The sequence below is a fragment of the Cnephaeus nilssonii genome (genome assembly GCF_951640355.1).
Source record: "Cnephaeus nilssonii genome assembly, chromosome: 2".
Lineage (NCBI taxonomy): Eukaryota > Metazoa > Chordata > Mammalia > Chiroptera > Vespertilionidae > Cnephaeus > Cnephaeus nilssonii.
In genome coordinates this window covers 11,349,324-11,362,618 of record NC_137073.1, presented here as the reverse complement: position 1 = coordinate 11,362,618, position 13,295 = coordinate 11,349,324, and positions in this window count along the sequence as shown.

Here is a 13,295-nt window from a genome sequence, read left to right as displayed (position 1 = left end):
AATAGAAAAGGACCCTAATTTCACAAGGAATTTATATTATAGTGGACTGGTCAATTAACAAATAAACATAATTTCAGATTGAAATAAGCACCATAAAGATATTAAAGTGACTGTTTAGAGTGATTGGTTAGGAAGATTGTTTTGATTAGGAAGGTCAGGACCTTTCACAAAAGGTGACAATTCCGCTGAGATCCACAGGATAGGAAGGAGGGAGCCATACAGAAGGTCATCTAGGGAAGGTTCTCAGCTCCTAGCCAAAGGGAGCCGCAAGTGTGAAGGCCCTCAAGCAGAAAAGAGCTGGGTCAGGTTCCAGAAATAAAAGAGAAGGCCTGTGTGCTATCAGCAAAGTGAGCAAGACATTAATAGTATAGAAGTAGACAATTCTAGATCATACAGGTCCTTGTAGGCCTGTGGATTTAAATCCAGGTGGGTTGGAGAAACCATCAGCAGGGGTTTCAGCAGCACAGAGACTGTTTTACATTTTTAAGGTGGTTTCATTCATTCACCATTTGCTGCGTGTTTGGGCCTGTGGTTAGCATTGGAGGCACACTGCTGCGCTGAAGGAAAGTGGGAATTAGCAGGTTGAGGGGAAAGAAGGAGGCAACTTTAGGTTGAGAAAACAATATGAACAAAATCCTGGGGACAGGAAAACTCAGGGCATATTCAATGGCTGGTCTATTGGGGCTAGAATATGGCAGGGCCTTTATATACATCCTGGCCTATAAACCCTGTTCTCATTCCTCCCCCCTCTTTCTTCTCCCCCGCTTTCTTCCTCTCCTTTCCTCCCTCCCTCTCTCCCTAAAGATGCACTTGATTCTGAAATCAACCTCTTCACCTCCCAAAACAGAAACGAAATACACTGAAATTGCCAAGGAAGCCAGAAGTAAAGGGTAAAGCAGGATGAGTGAGACAAAGATCACCATCACGAAACATGAAGAAATGCAAATTCATACCAAAGTAAAGCTGCTGATTTTAGAGTGGTTTCCCCTTACTCTCAAGACCCTGATCACTTGCAAAGGAAAAATCATATCAAACTCTTTGTTTTTCACTAATCCTTTACTAAGTCATTATGAAAAACTCCAATTTAACAGAAAGGAGGCTTTTTTAGTAAACCTTTTATTGAAATGTAACATAGTTAAGTGACAGATCATAAGTACACAGCTTGATGAGTTATAACAAAGCTAGCACACCTGTGTAACCAGTGCCGGTCAGGGCACATACAGGAATCAACCAATGAACGCATTAATAAGTGAAACAACAAAATTGACATATTTCTCTCTCCCTCCCTCCCTCCCTCCCTCCCTCCCTCCCTCCCGCCCTCCCTCCCTCCCTCTGAAATCAATCAATAAAAAAAATCTTTACAACAATCCTGTGATGCAGGTATTATTGTCCCAACTTTAGAGAAAAGGATGTTGAAATACTAAGAGGTCAAGTGACTTGCTCACGTTTACATTGCTAGCCTGTTTTCCAACCCGAACGTGGTCTTCCAGCCATGGAAGCCATTGAGAGCTTTGCTTTTTTAGAGCTATACCCTAACAATTTTGGAGTTGCCACAAGTTGGTCTTGTGAGTAGGATGGATGGGAATGAGGGCAGCAGAGTAAAGAAAACCTGAGAATGTCTTCCTGTATAAGCATCACTAGCCTGAATAACTGGAGCCAAGCAGAACATGGGTGTTTTTCTTCAGTGTGGTTTTTAGGACAATGAACACCTTCATTACATGGGCTAAGATAGGGGAGGGGATTCATTTGCCTTTCAGGGCCTGGTTTCCCTCAGCTCCAGCTCCAGTTCCGTGCCCTCCAGCAGAGAGCCATCTGCTGGGCCACACTGGCCTGTTCTTGAGAGAAGCACGCAAGCAGCTTGCCCTGCTGGACCTGCTCCTCGAGAAGACGGCTGATTTGGGCCTTCTTTCTGCTTTCATCATACTTTTTCTGAATTTTCTTTGATCACTTTCTGTTTAAAATCTCTTCCTCCTCAGGGGCTGGCGTGGCCCCCACCCTGCGGCCCAGGGTCAGGGCCTAGTGGGACTCGCCCGCTGTGGTTCGGTGTGCTGTCAATGAGCACCAGGCGGTTCTTTTCTAGGGTCTTGGTGCGCACCAGTTCGCGGTTGGAGGCATGGCAGACCCCATCAATAATCCCTGTGCTGCCGGTACAACACTTGGAGCCCCAGAAGGTGTCCGCGTCCAGCCTCAAGGCGCGGTACTTCCTGTTGCCTCCTGCTCTCGGACTGGGTGTGTGCAGCGGGGCAATCTCAGTGCTGGCAGCAGGGCGCCCCAGCTCAGATTTTCGCTTCTTGTGGTGGGTCTTTCTCTTGCTCTGAGAGATGCCCAGGGCTTGGCGCCGGCTGTGAAAAACAGATCATGGGTGTTTTTATTGATTTATTAAATGTGTTTTTTATTGATTTCAGAGAGAGGGAAAGAGAGAGGGAGAGATAGAAACATCAAGGATGAGAGAGAATCATTGATATTGGCTGCCTCCTGCACGCCTCGTACTTGGGATCGAGCCTGCAACTCGGGCACATGCCCTGACCGGGAACTGTGACCTCCTAGTTCATGTGTCCACGCTCAACCACTGAGCCACACCGGAAGGACAGAACATGGGCGTGTTAAATGGGTGAGTTTAGTTAAGGCCTGGATTTTAATGGGGTCCTTAACGGTCCAGAGCAGGAAGTACACCCTGGAGGAGCTTTGATCAGTCTGGTGTCCCCGGTTCCTGTGGGCGTCACATTTCCCTTAGCAGGTTGCTTCTCTGCCAGTGCCTGTAATAATGCAACCAACAAGCAGCAAGATGATGGTCATTATGGCATTTAAATAGCAATTTCAAATGCATAAAGGCATTTGAAACTCATGACAAACTTCAGGTAGGCAGGAAGAGCAGCTATTACTAACCTCATTTTACAGATGAGAAAACCAGGACTCAGAAAGGGCAGGTGATGGCTGAGCCAGTGTCAGAGTGAGGCCCTGAAAGTAGGTCCTCTAATTTAGAGGCCACAAAAGAGTTTTCTGGAGGCATTGTTTTATTTTCTAATGTTTTTAAAAAATATATATTTTATTGATTTTTTTACAGAGAGGAAGGGAGAGGGATAGAGAGCTAGAAACATCGATGAGAGAGAAACATCGACCAGCTGCCTCCTGCTCACCCCCCACTGGGGATGTGCCTGCAACCAATGTACATGCCCTTGACCGGAATCGAACCTGGGACCCCTCAGTCCGCAGGCCGACGCTCCATCCACTGAGCCAAACCGGTTTCGGCTATTTTCTAATGTTGACCATAGCAGGATTCGTCATACTAGCGGAAAAGGAGTGGATTGAGAGGAGGCAGAGAATGGAGCGTGGCGGGGGGGGGGGGGGGGGGGGAAGAAGGGGTAGAATTAGGGCTCCTCTCTGGACTTAAGTCCTAAGTATTCACTCATCTCTAGCTACTGAGGTCTCAGCTTTGGAAGACCCAATGCCTCATTTTAAAAACAAATATCTTTTTTAAAAAACAGCAAATATCTTGAAACACTTTATGAAAGTCATAGATAATTTAACTTCTGACTCATACTATTTTATTTTGTGTGTGTTTTATTTTCCCAAATTGCCCCAAGCTCCAGGCAGGGATAGTATCTTCTTATACATCTTAGTATCCCCCTCAATGCATTTCACATAGTATGTTTTCAATAATGTGTTCTTATTATTATGGAAAGACAACATACATACAGCTAAGTATACCAACTGTTGTGTGTGTGAATATATATATATATATATATATATATATATATATATTTACTGATTTCAGAGAAGAAAGGAGAGAGATAGAGAGATAGAAACATCAATGATGAGAATCATTGATTGACTGCCTCCTGCATGCCCCCTACTGGAGGGGATCGAGCCCGCAACCCGGGCATGTGCCCTTGGCTGGAATTGAACCTGGGACCCTTTAGTCCACAGGCTGACGCTCTATCCACTAAGTCAAACCGGCTAGGGCCCAACTGTTGTTTTAAAAATTATATTTTTAATTGATTTTTTTTAAAGAGAGAGAGGGAAAGAAATATCAATCAGCTGCCCCTGCACGCCCCCTATCAGGGATTGAGCAACCTGGGCATGTGCTCTGACAGGGAATAGAACCAGTGACCTTTTTGGTGTACAGGACAACACCCAATCACCTGAGCCACACCGGCCAGGGCTGTTTTGCCTGTTCTTGATCTTCATATAAACTGAATTATAAGGCATGTCTATTTTTTGTGACTGGCTTGTTTCAGAAGCCTATGAGATTCATATATGTTGCTACATGTACTTGTGGTTGCTTCTTTTTGATTGCTGAATAGTCTTCAATTGTGTGACTATGCCGCAATGTATTAATTCTTCTTATGATTTGGCTTGCTTTTGGTCTGGGGCTATTCTGAATAAAGTTTCTATCAACACTTTTTATGTTTTTTGTGGACATGAATACTTATCCTCTTGGGTGGGATAGGTGGGCCATAGGGCAAGTATATATTCCGCTTCAATAACTACTGCCATGCTCTGAGTATATCTATAAAGGAGAGAAAGGAATTTTAAAAATAAAAACATGTACTTAACTATGTAAATGTTGAGACATGATTTCCCTAGAAGATATAGAGAAGTTAGAGATTTGCATCTACTTGAAATGACATAGTTTAGGTTTATGACAAGATAATTATAATATGAAAAAAATGTTAGACTTTTTTCTTTATATTTGACACTAGAGGCCCGGTGCATGAAAGTTCATGCACTGTAGGGGTGTCCCTCAGCCCAGCCTGCCCCCTCTCACAGGGGCAGGAGGTGACCCAGCAATCAGGGGAATGCAACGCCCCCATCACACCTCTGCCGCTGCCACTGCTGACAGCACAAGCCTCTTCCGGCCCTGGTTACCTGAGCCTCGGGCAGCCCTGGGTGGCTGGGCAGCCCAGATCAGAGGCTTGCCTGTGCCTTGGGCGTTGGATGAACAGCCACCATCCAAGGCTTGCCTATGCCTCAGGCTGGCCCTGGGTGGCTGGGCAGCCGCCATCCGAGGCTTGCCTGCACCTTGGACTGGCCCTGGGTGGCTGAAGGGCTGAGGGGACTGGGGGATTCCAGAGGCAGGCATGCGGTGGGGGCGGGCCCGGCCTTGCCACACGCCTGCCGCCCCGGCGGGGCTGAGGGGACTGGGCACCGCCACCTTGTGGCTGTGGATGCCGCCATCTTTGAGCGCGTGGCAGTCAATTAGCATATTCCCTCCTTATGGGCTGTGGGTGCTGCCATCTTTGCGACGGCATGAGGGTCAATTAGCATGTCCCCTCTTTATTAGATAGGATGTTGAAATAGGTATGTATAAATAGGGTGAGGCAAAAGTAGGCTTACAGTTGTTCAAATGGAAAATCTACACTAATAAAAGAGAAAAATGCTAATTGACCGTACCTTTGCTATGCCCACAGCCAATCAGAGTGAGTATGCAAATTAACCCAACAAAGATGGCAGTTAGTCTGCATACGCTGAGGGAGGGAGGAGTGAAGACTGAAGACAGCATAGAAGGAAGAGGGAAGGAAAGCAGAAAGCAAGGTGGCTGCGGGAGGGAAAGCATGGGGTGGGGGGCAGAGACAGCGGGAGGGAAGGAAAAGCACCAGGCGGCGGCGGGAGGGAAAGTGCGGGGCAGCGGTGGTGGTGGGAGGGAAAGCACAGGGGGGGCGGCGGCTGCGGGAGGAAAAGCGTGGGGCGGGGGGTGGGGGGCAGAGGCGGCAGGGAAAGCGCGGGGTGGAGGGGGCAGGAGAGGTGGCAGTGGCGGGAGGGAAACCAGCCGGAAGCCCTGTTCTTGCAGGAATCTTCCTGCAACGGGCCTCTAGTAATCCTATATAATAAAAGGCTAATATGCAAATCGACCAAACAGTGGAACAACCAGTCACTATGACATGCACTGACCACCAGGGGGCCGATGCTCAAGCAGGAGCTGCCCCCTGGTAGTCAGTGCACTCCCACATGGGGAGTGCCGCTCAGCCAGAAGCCGGGCTCACGGCTGGTGAGCACAGCGGTGGTGATGGGAGCCTCTCCCGCCTCCGTAGCAGCACTAAGTATGTTCGGCTGATGGCTTAGGCTCACGGGAGTGGGCCTAAGCCGTCAGCCGGATGTCCCCCAAGGGCTCCTGGACTGCAAGAGGGCACTGGCCGGGCTGAGGGACCCCCTGAGTGCACGAATTTCATGCACTGGGCCTCTAGTTAAATAATAATACAAGACTAAACTGTTTCATGTACTCACAACTGTAAACCTGCTTTTGCCCCATGCTGTATATATACTTAGCAGTTTTATATACAGTAGTCTCCTCTTTTAAAAAAAATATATTTTATTAATTTTTTACAGAGAGGAAGAGAGAGGGATAGAGTTAGAAACATCGATGAGAGAGAAACATCTATCAGCTGCCTCCTGCACACCCCCCACTGGGGATGTGCCTGCAACCAAGGTACATGCCCTTGACCGGAATCGAACCTGGGACCCTTCAGTATGCAGGCCGACGCTCTATCCACTGAGCCAAACCGTTTAGGGCCAGCAGTCTCCTCTTATCCATGGTTTCACTTTCTGTAATTTTAGTTCCTCATGGTCAAACCTGCTCCAAGGATGTTAAATAGAAGATTCTAGAAATAAACAATTCATAGGTTTCAAATTGCACATCATTTCTGGGTAGCATGGTGAAATCTCCGTTCCGTGGGGACTTGAGCCCTGCCTATATGCAGCGTCTCCATGCTGCATGAGCCACTTAGCCGCTGTCCTGGTTATCAGATCGACTGTCGCAGTGTCACAGTGCTTGTGCTCATGATCCTTATTTTAATTGACCATGGCCCCGAGGTGCAAGAGTAGTGATGCTGGCCACTCAGATATGCCACAGGGAAGCCATCAAGTGCTTCCTTTGAGTGAAAAGGTAAGTATAGTATAGTAAGATATTTTGAGAGAGACCACATTCACATAACTTTTATTACAATATATTGTTATAATGTTTTATTTCATTATTTTTTTAAAATATATATTTTTTATTGATTTCAGAGAGGAAGGGAGAGGGAGAGGTAGAAACATCAATGATGAGAGAGCATCATTGGTTGGCTGCCTGCTGCACACCCCCTACTGGGGATCGAGCCTACAACGCAGGTATGTGCCCTTGACTGGAATTGAACCCGGGACCCTTCAGTCCGCAGGCCGATGCTCTATCCACTGAGCCAAACCGGCTAGGGCTTATTTCATTATTAATCTCTTCCCCCACCTAGGCCGAATTTATAAGTTAAATGTATCATAGGTATGTATGCATAGGGGGGCCTTGGATGTATCCCCTTTGGATAAGGGGGACAACTGATCACTCAGAATTACAACGAACGAGGCAGCTACAATGCAGCTAGAAAACAATGAGGTTTGCTGGGTGTTGCCTTCAGTGAGGGGGTTTTCCATGGAGAGTGAACAGCTCTTGGTTAAGATCCCAACAAATCAAACACAGTTGTCCTTCAGTGTACATCATAGTTGAATTCCTGGAAAATTCAGTATATTTTAAAACCAAGCAAGATATACTTTGTCTAAAATGAAGTTAGATTCTTGGCCCGTATTGTTAGATGTCTGGGGGGGAGGAAGAGGGTACTGAAAAGCCACTCAGGAGTAGGACAATTATTCTCTATATAGGACAATGCACTTGGCAGGATGGCTTGGCCCTTACCCTCCATTCACAGTGAGATTCAAACACCCGCGGACTTCCAAAATGACCATAGCGGGGCAGTGCCACCCCACGGAGAACCACTCTTTAGACCCCTTCTGTTCAGTACAGTTAATAATAGCCACCTGTGGCTTACTATATTTAACTTAACAAATTAATATTAAATAAAATCAAAAGTTCAATTTTTCAGTTATTTCAAGTCCTTAAAAACCACATGTAGCAAAAGTCCCCACAGAGAAAAGGCCTGATGCAGATGGTTTTACTGGTTAAGTCTACAACCAGTTATAGAAGAATTTACACCAGTTTTTCACTAACTGTTCCAAAAAATAGGGACGGGCATATTCCCCATCGTGTTCTATAAAGCCCATATTACCCTGATACCAAAGCAGACAAAAAAACGACACAAGGAAGTTACAGACCAACATCTCTGACAAATATAGACACAAAAATCTCCTCAACAAAACACTAGAAAATCTAATACATGGACTATGACCAAGTGGGGTTTATTAGGAATGCAAAGCAGGTTTAAGTCTGGAAACGAATTAATGTAATACATCACATCAATAGAATTAAAAACAAAACCCACATGATCATCTCAATAGTTGCAAACAAAACAAAACAAAAACAAACAAAAAACCCCAACAAAACTGACAGCATCCAAAACCCCTTCATGATAAAAACACATAACAAACCTGGATTCAAAGGGAACTTCCTCACTAGGATAAAGGGCATCTACAAAACCCCACAGCTAACATCGTACTTAATGATGAAAGACGGAAAGCATTTCCCCTAAGATGATAACAAGACAAGAATGTCCGCTCTTGCCACTTCTATTCAATGTTGTGTTGGAAGTTCTAGCCAGGGCAATTAGGCAATAAAGAGAAATAGAAGGCATCCAGATTAGAGAGGTTTTCAGAGGAGAAAATAGTGTATATAGAAAATCCTAAGGATTCTATAAAAGCCTATTTGAACTAATAACAAATTCAGCAAAATTGGAAGGTAAAATATCAGCTGATAAAAATCAATTGTATTTTTATACACGTGTAATGAACGATTCAAAAATGAAATTTAAAAAACAATTGCCAGGCCAGAAAGGATTGGCTTGAAATATTCAAAGTGATGAAAAGCAAGGACCTATAACCAAGATTACTCTACCCAGAACAGATATCATTTAGAATCGGAGGACAGATAAAGAGCTTCCCAGACAAGCAAAAGCTAAAGAAGTTCATCACCACCACACCAGTATTACAAAAAATGTTAGAGTCTTCTTTAAGAAGAAGAAGAAAAAACTATGAATATAAAAATGTCAATAATTAGTAATTACTTTGAATAGACTAAATACTCCAATCAAAAGACATAGGTTGGCTGAATGGATAAGAAAACAAGATCCTTACATATGCTGCCTACAATAGACTCACTTCCGATGGAAAGACACACAAACTGCCCAGACAGTGCGGTTTAGTGGTTGAGCATCAATCTATGAAACAGGAGGTCAGGGTTTGATTCCTGGTTAGGGCACATGCCTGGGTTGCGGGCTCAATCCCCAGTGTGGGGCGTGAAGGAGGCAGCTGATCAATGATTCTCTCTCATTCTTGATGTTTCTATCCCTCTCTCCCTCTTTCTTCCTCTCTGAAATCAATAACAATATATTTTAAAAAAGAAAGACACACAAACTGAAAGTAAAGGGATGGAAAAAGATATTTTGTGAAAATGGAAACAAACAAGCAAAAATGCTGGGGTAGCCATACTTATACCAGACAAAATAGACTTTAAAGAAACCAAGAAGTACCCAGCAACTCTACTTCTGGGTATTTATCCGAAGAAACCATTGCAACATTACTTACAACTAGAGGCCCGGTGCACGGATTCATGCATTCATCCTCGGCATGGCCTGCGGGGATCAGGCCGTGGCAGGTGGCCGGGGAGGAGCGAGAGCCTGGGCCTGGTGCCACACCGCTCCCGCTCATCCTGGCCCCACTGTGCCTGCCTACAGCCACTGCCACTTGGTAGTAGGGGTCCCGCTCATCCTGGCCCCACTGTGCCTGCCTACAGCCACTGCCACTCGGTAGTAGGGGTCCCGCTCATCCTGGCCCCACTGTGCCTGCCTACAGCCACTGCCACTCGGTAGTAGGCTCACCAGTCATGAGCCGGGCAGGTGGGAGTGCACTGACTACCAGAGGGCAGCTCCTGCGTTGAGCATCTGCCCCCTGGTGGTCAGTGCACGTCATAGGCTTTTATATATAGATAGCCAACATATGGAAGCAAATTAAGTGTCCATCAATAGGTGAAAGGATAGAGAAGAAGTGGTACATATATACAATGGAATATTACTCAGTCATAAAAGGGAACTGCAACAACACGAGTAAAATAAGTCAGACAGAGAAAAACAAATACCATATGATTTCACTTTTATGTGGAATCTAAAAACAAAATCACTGAACAAACAAAATAAACAAACTCATAGATGCAGAGAACATTAAAAAATATATATTTTTAATTGATTTCAGGGAGGAAGTGAGAGGGAGATTGAAACACCAATGATAAGAGAGAGTCATTGATTGGCTGCCTCCTGCATACCCCCTCCTGGGGATTGAGCCCACAACTCAAGCATGTGCCCTTGACCGGAATCAAACCTGGGACCCTTCAGTCCGCAGGCTGAGGCTCTATCCATTGAGCCAAACCAGCTAGGGCTGCAGAGAGCATTTTGATGGTTGCCAGATGGGAGGAGGCTTGGGGTTTAGGTGAAATGGGGGAATGGATTAAGAAGTACAAATTGGTAATTACGAAATAGTCATGGGGATGTAAAGTACAGCATAGTTCAATAATATTGTAATAACTATATGGTGTCAGATGGATGCTAGATTTATCAGATGATCACTGCATAAGTTTTGTAAATGTCTAATCACTATGTTGTACACCTGAAACTATTATAATATTGTATGTCAACTGTAACTGAAAAATAATATTAAAAAAGAAAACAGCGAGGCCGCGGGCCCCTGGAGCCGGGTGAGCCCGGGGCCCCGGGTCAGGGCGAGGCCGCGGGCCCCTGGAGCCGGGTGAGCCCTGGGCCCCGGGTCCGGGCGAGGCCGCGGGCCCCTGGAGCCGGGTGAGCCCTGGGCCCCGGGTCCGGGCGAGGACGCGGGCCCCTGGAGCCGGGTGAGCCCTGGGCCCCGGGTCCGGGCGAGGACGCGGGCCCCTGGAGCCGGGTGAGCCCTGGGCCCCGGGTCCGGGCGAGGCCGCGGGCCCCTGGAGCCGGGTGAGCCCTGGGCCCCGGGTCCGGGCGAGGCCGCGGGCCCCTGGAGCCGGGTGAGCCCTGGGCCCCGGGTCCGGGCGAGGCCGCGGGCCCCTGGAGCCGGGTGAGCCCTGGGCCCCGGGTCCGGGCGAGGCCGCGGGCCCCTGGAGCCGGGTGAGCCCTGGGCCCCGGGTCCGGGCGAGGCCGCGGGCCCCTGGAGCCGGGTGAGCCCTGGGCCCCGGGTCCGGGCGAGGCCGCGGGCCCCTGGAGCCGGGTGAGCCCTGGGCCCCGGGTCCGGGCGAGGCCGCGGGCCCCTGGAGCCGGGTGAGCCCTGGGCCCCGGGTCCGGGCGAGGCCGCGGGCCCCTGGAGCCGGGTGAGCCCTGGGCCCCGGGTCCGGGCGAGGCCGCGGGCCCCTGGATCCGGGTGAGCCCTGGGCCCCGGGTCCGGGCGAGGCCGCGGGCCCCTGGATCCGGGTGAGCCTGGCCCCGGGTCCAGGTGAGGCCGTGGGCCCCTGGATCCGGGTGAAGCAGTGCCCCTGGGTCCAGCCGAGACCAAACCAGAGGGAGTCGGACCTGCATTACCACCATTTGTCCACCATCCAGAGCTGAGGGGTCAGTGCCGACATGTACTCATAGGGAACTGGTGGACATTGATATTGGGTCTCAAAAGAACTGTTGGTCCAGAAAGAAACTCACTACAGACTGATTCATTAGCCTGTCAGCATAACTATTATTGCTCGTCGCACATTCAATTCTTATAAGTATATCTATAGTGACACATGATTTCGCTCATCTAGGGGAAATGATGAACAACATAGACTGATGAACAAGAACAGAACCAGAAACAAGGAGGCATCGATCGGACTATCGGGCCTCAGAGGGAGGATAGGGGAGGGTGGGGGGAGGGGGGAGAGATCAACCAAAGGTCTTGTGTGCATGCATATGAGCCTAACCAATGCTTAAGTTCAACAGAGGGTTGGGGCATCCAAGGGGAGGGGTGTGGGATGGGAATGGGGGGATGAGGACAAATATGTGACACCTTAATCAATAAAGAAATTAAAAAAAAAAAAATAACACAGGAAAGCCCAAGCAACCATAAGTCCAGCTTAAAATGAATGCTTTTTAAAAATAAATATAGAAAAGTATAAAAAAGAAAAATAAATAAATAAAAAATAAATAAAAAAGAAAACAATTCCATTTATAAAAGCACGAAAAAAGAATAAAATGCTTAGAAATAAATTTAACAAATAAGGGTAAAATGTGTATTCTGAAAACTACAAAGCACTGTCAAAAGAAAATAAAGGAGACCTAGCCCAGCCGGCGTGGTCCAGTGGTTGAGAGTCCACCCATGCACCAAGAGATCACTGGTTTGATTTGTGGTCAGGGCACGTGCCTGGGTTTGGGGCTCGATCCCTCAGTAGGGACATGCAGGAGGCAGTCGGTTGATGTTTCTCTCATCATCGGTTTTTCTTTTTTTAAATCCTCACCTGAGGATATTTTTTTTCTATTGATTTTCAGACAGAATGGAAGGGAGAAGGTGGGCGGGGGGAAGAGAGAGAGAGAGAGAGAGAGAGAGAGAGAGAGAGAGAGAGAAACATCGATATGAGAGACACATTGATTAGTTGCCTCCCCCGATGTGCCAGACTGAAGCCAGGGATTGAACCTGCAACTGAGGTATGTGCTCTTCATGGTGATTCAAACCCAAGCCCCTTCCATGCATGGGCTGATGCTCTAACCACTGAGCAACCAGCCAGCTCATCATCGATGTTTCTATCTCTCTTTTCCTTCCCCTCTCTCTAAAAATCAATAAAAACACTTAAAAAAGTACATCTTAATTCAGACTAGCCACATTTCATGTGCTTATTAGCCACATGTGTCTAGTGGCTACCATTAAAAACACACACACAGCAAAGACCTAAATAAGTGGAAAGACATTCCATATTCATGGATCAGAGGACTTAATATTGTTAAGATGGCAATACTCTGTAAACGGATCTACGGATTCAATGCAATCCTTATCAAAATCACAGCTGGCTTCTTCACAGCAATTGACAAGCTCATCTTAAAATTCATAAAACAATATTGAAAAAGAAGAACAAAGTTGGAGGATTCACTTCCCAATTTCAAAAACTCACTACAAAACTACAGTAATCAAGACAGTGTTTTACTGGCACAGAATCAAACTGAGAGTCTAGAAATGAGCCCCTCCATTTACCGTCAATTGATTTTTTTTCAACAAGATACCAAAACAAAGTAGTAGGGAAAATCTTTTCAACAAATGGTGCTGGGACAACTCGATATCCACATGCAAAGGAATGAAGTTGGACCCTGCGTTGGGGGGGCCCAAGACCACACCCACTTTCAATGAATGTGCAGGAAGACTCACATAGTTCAGCGGAGTCCTAC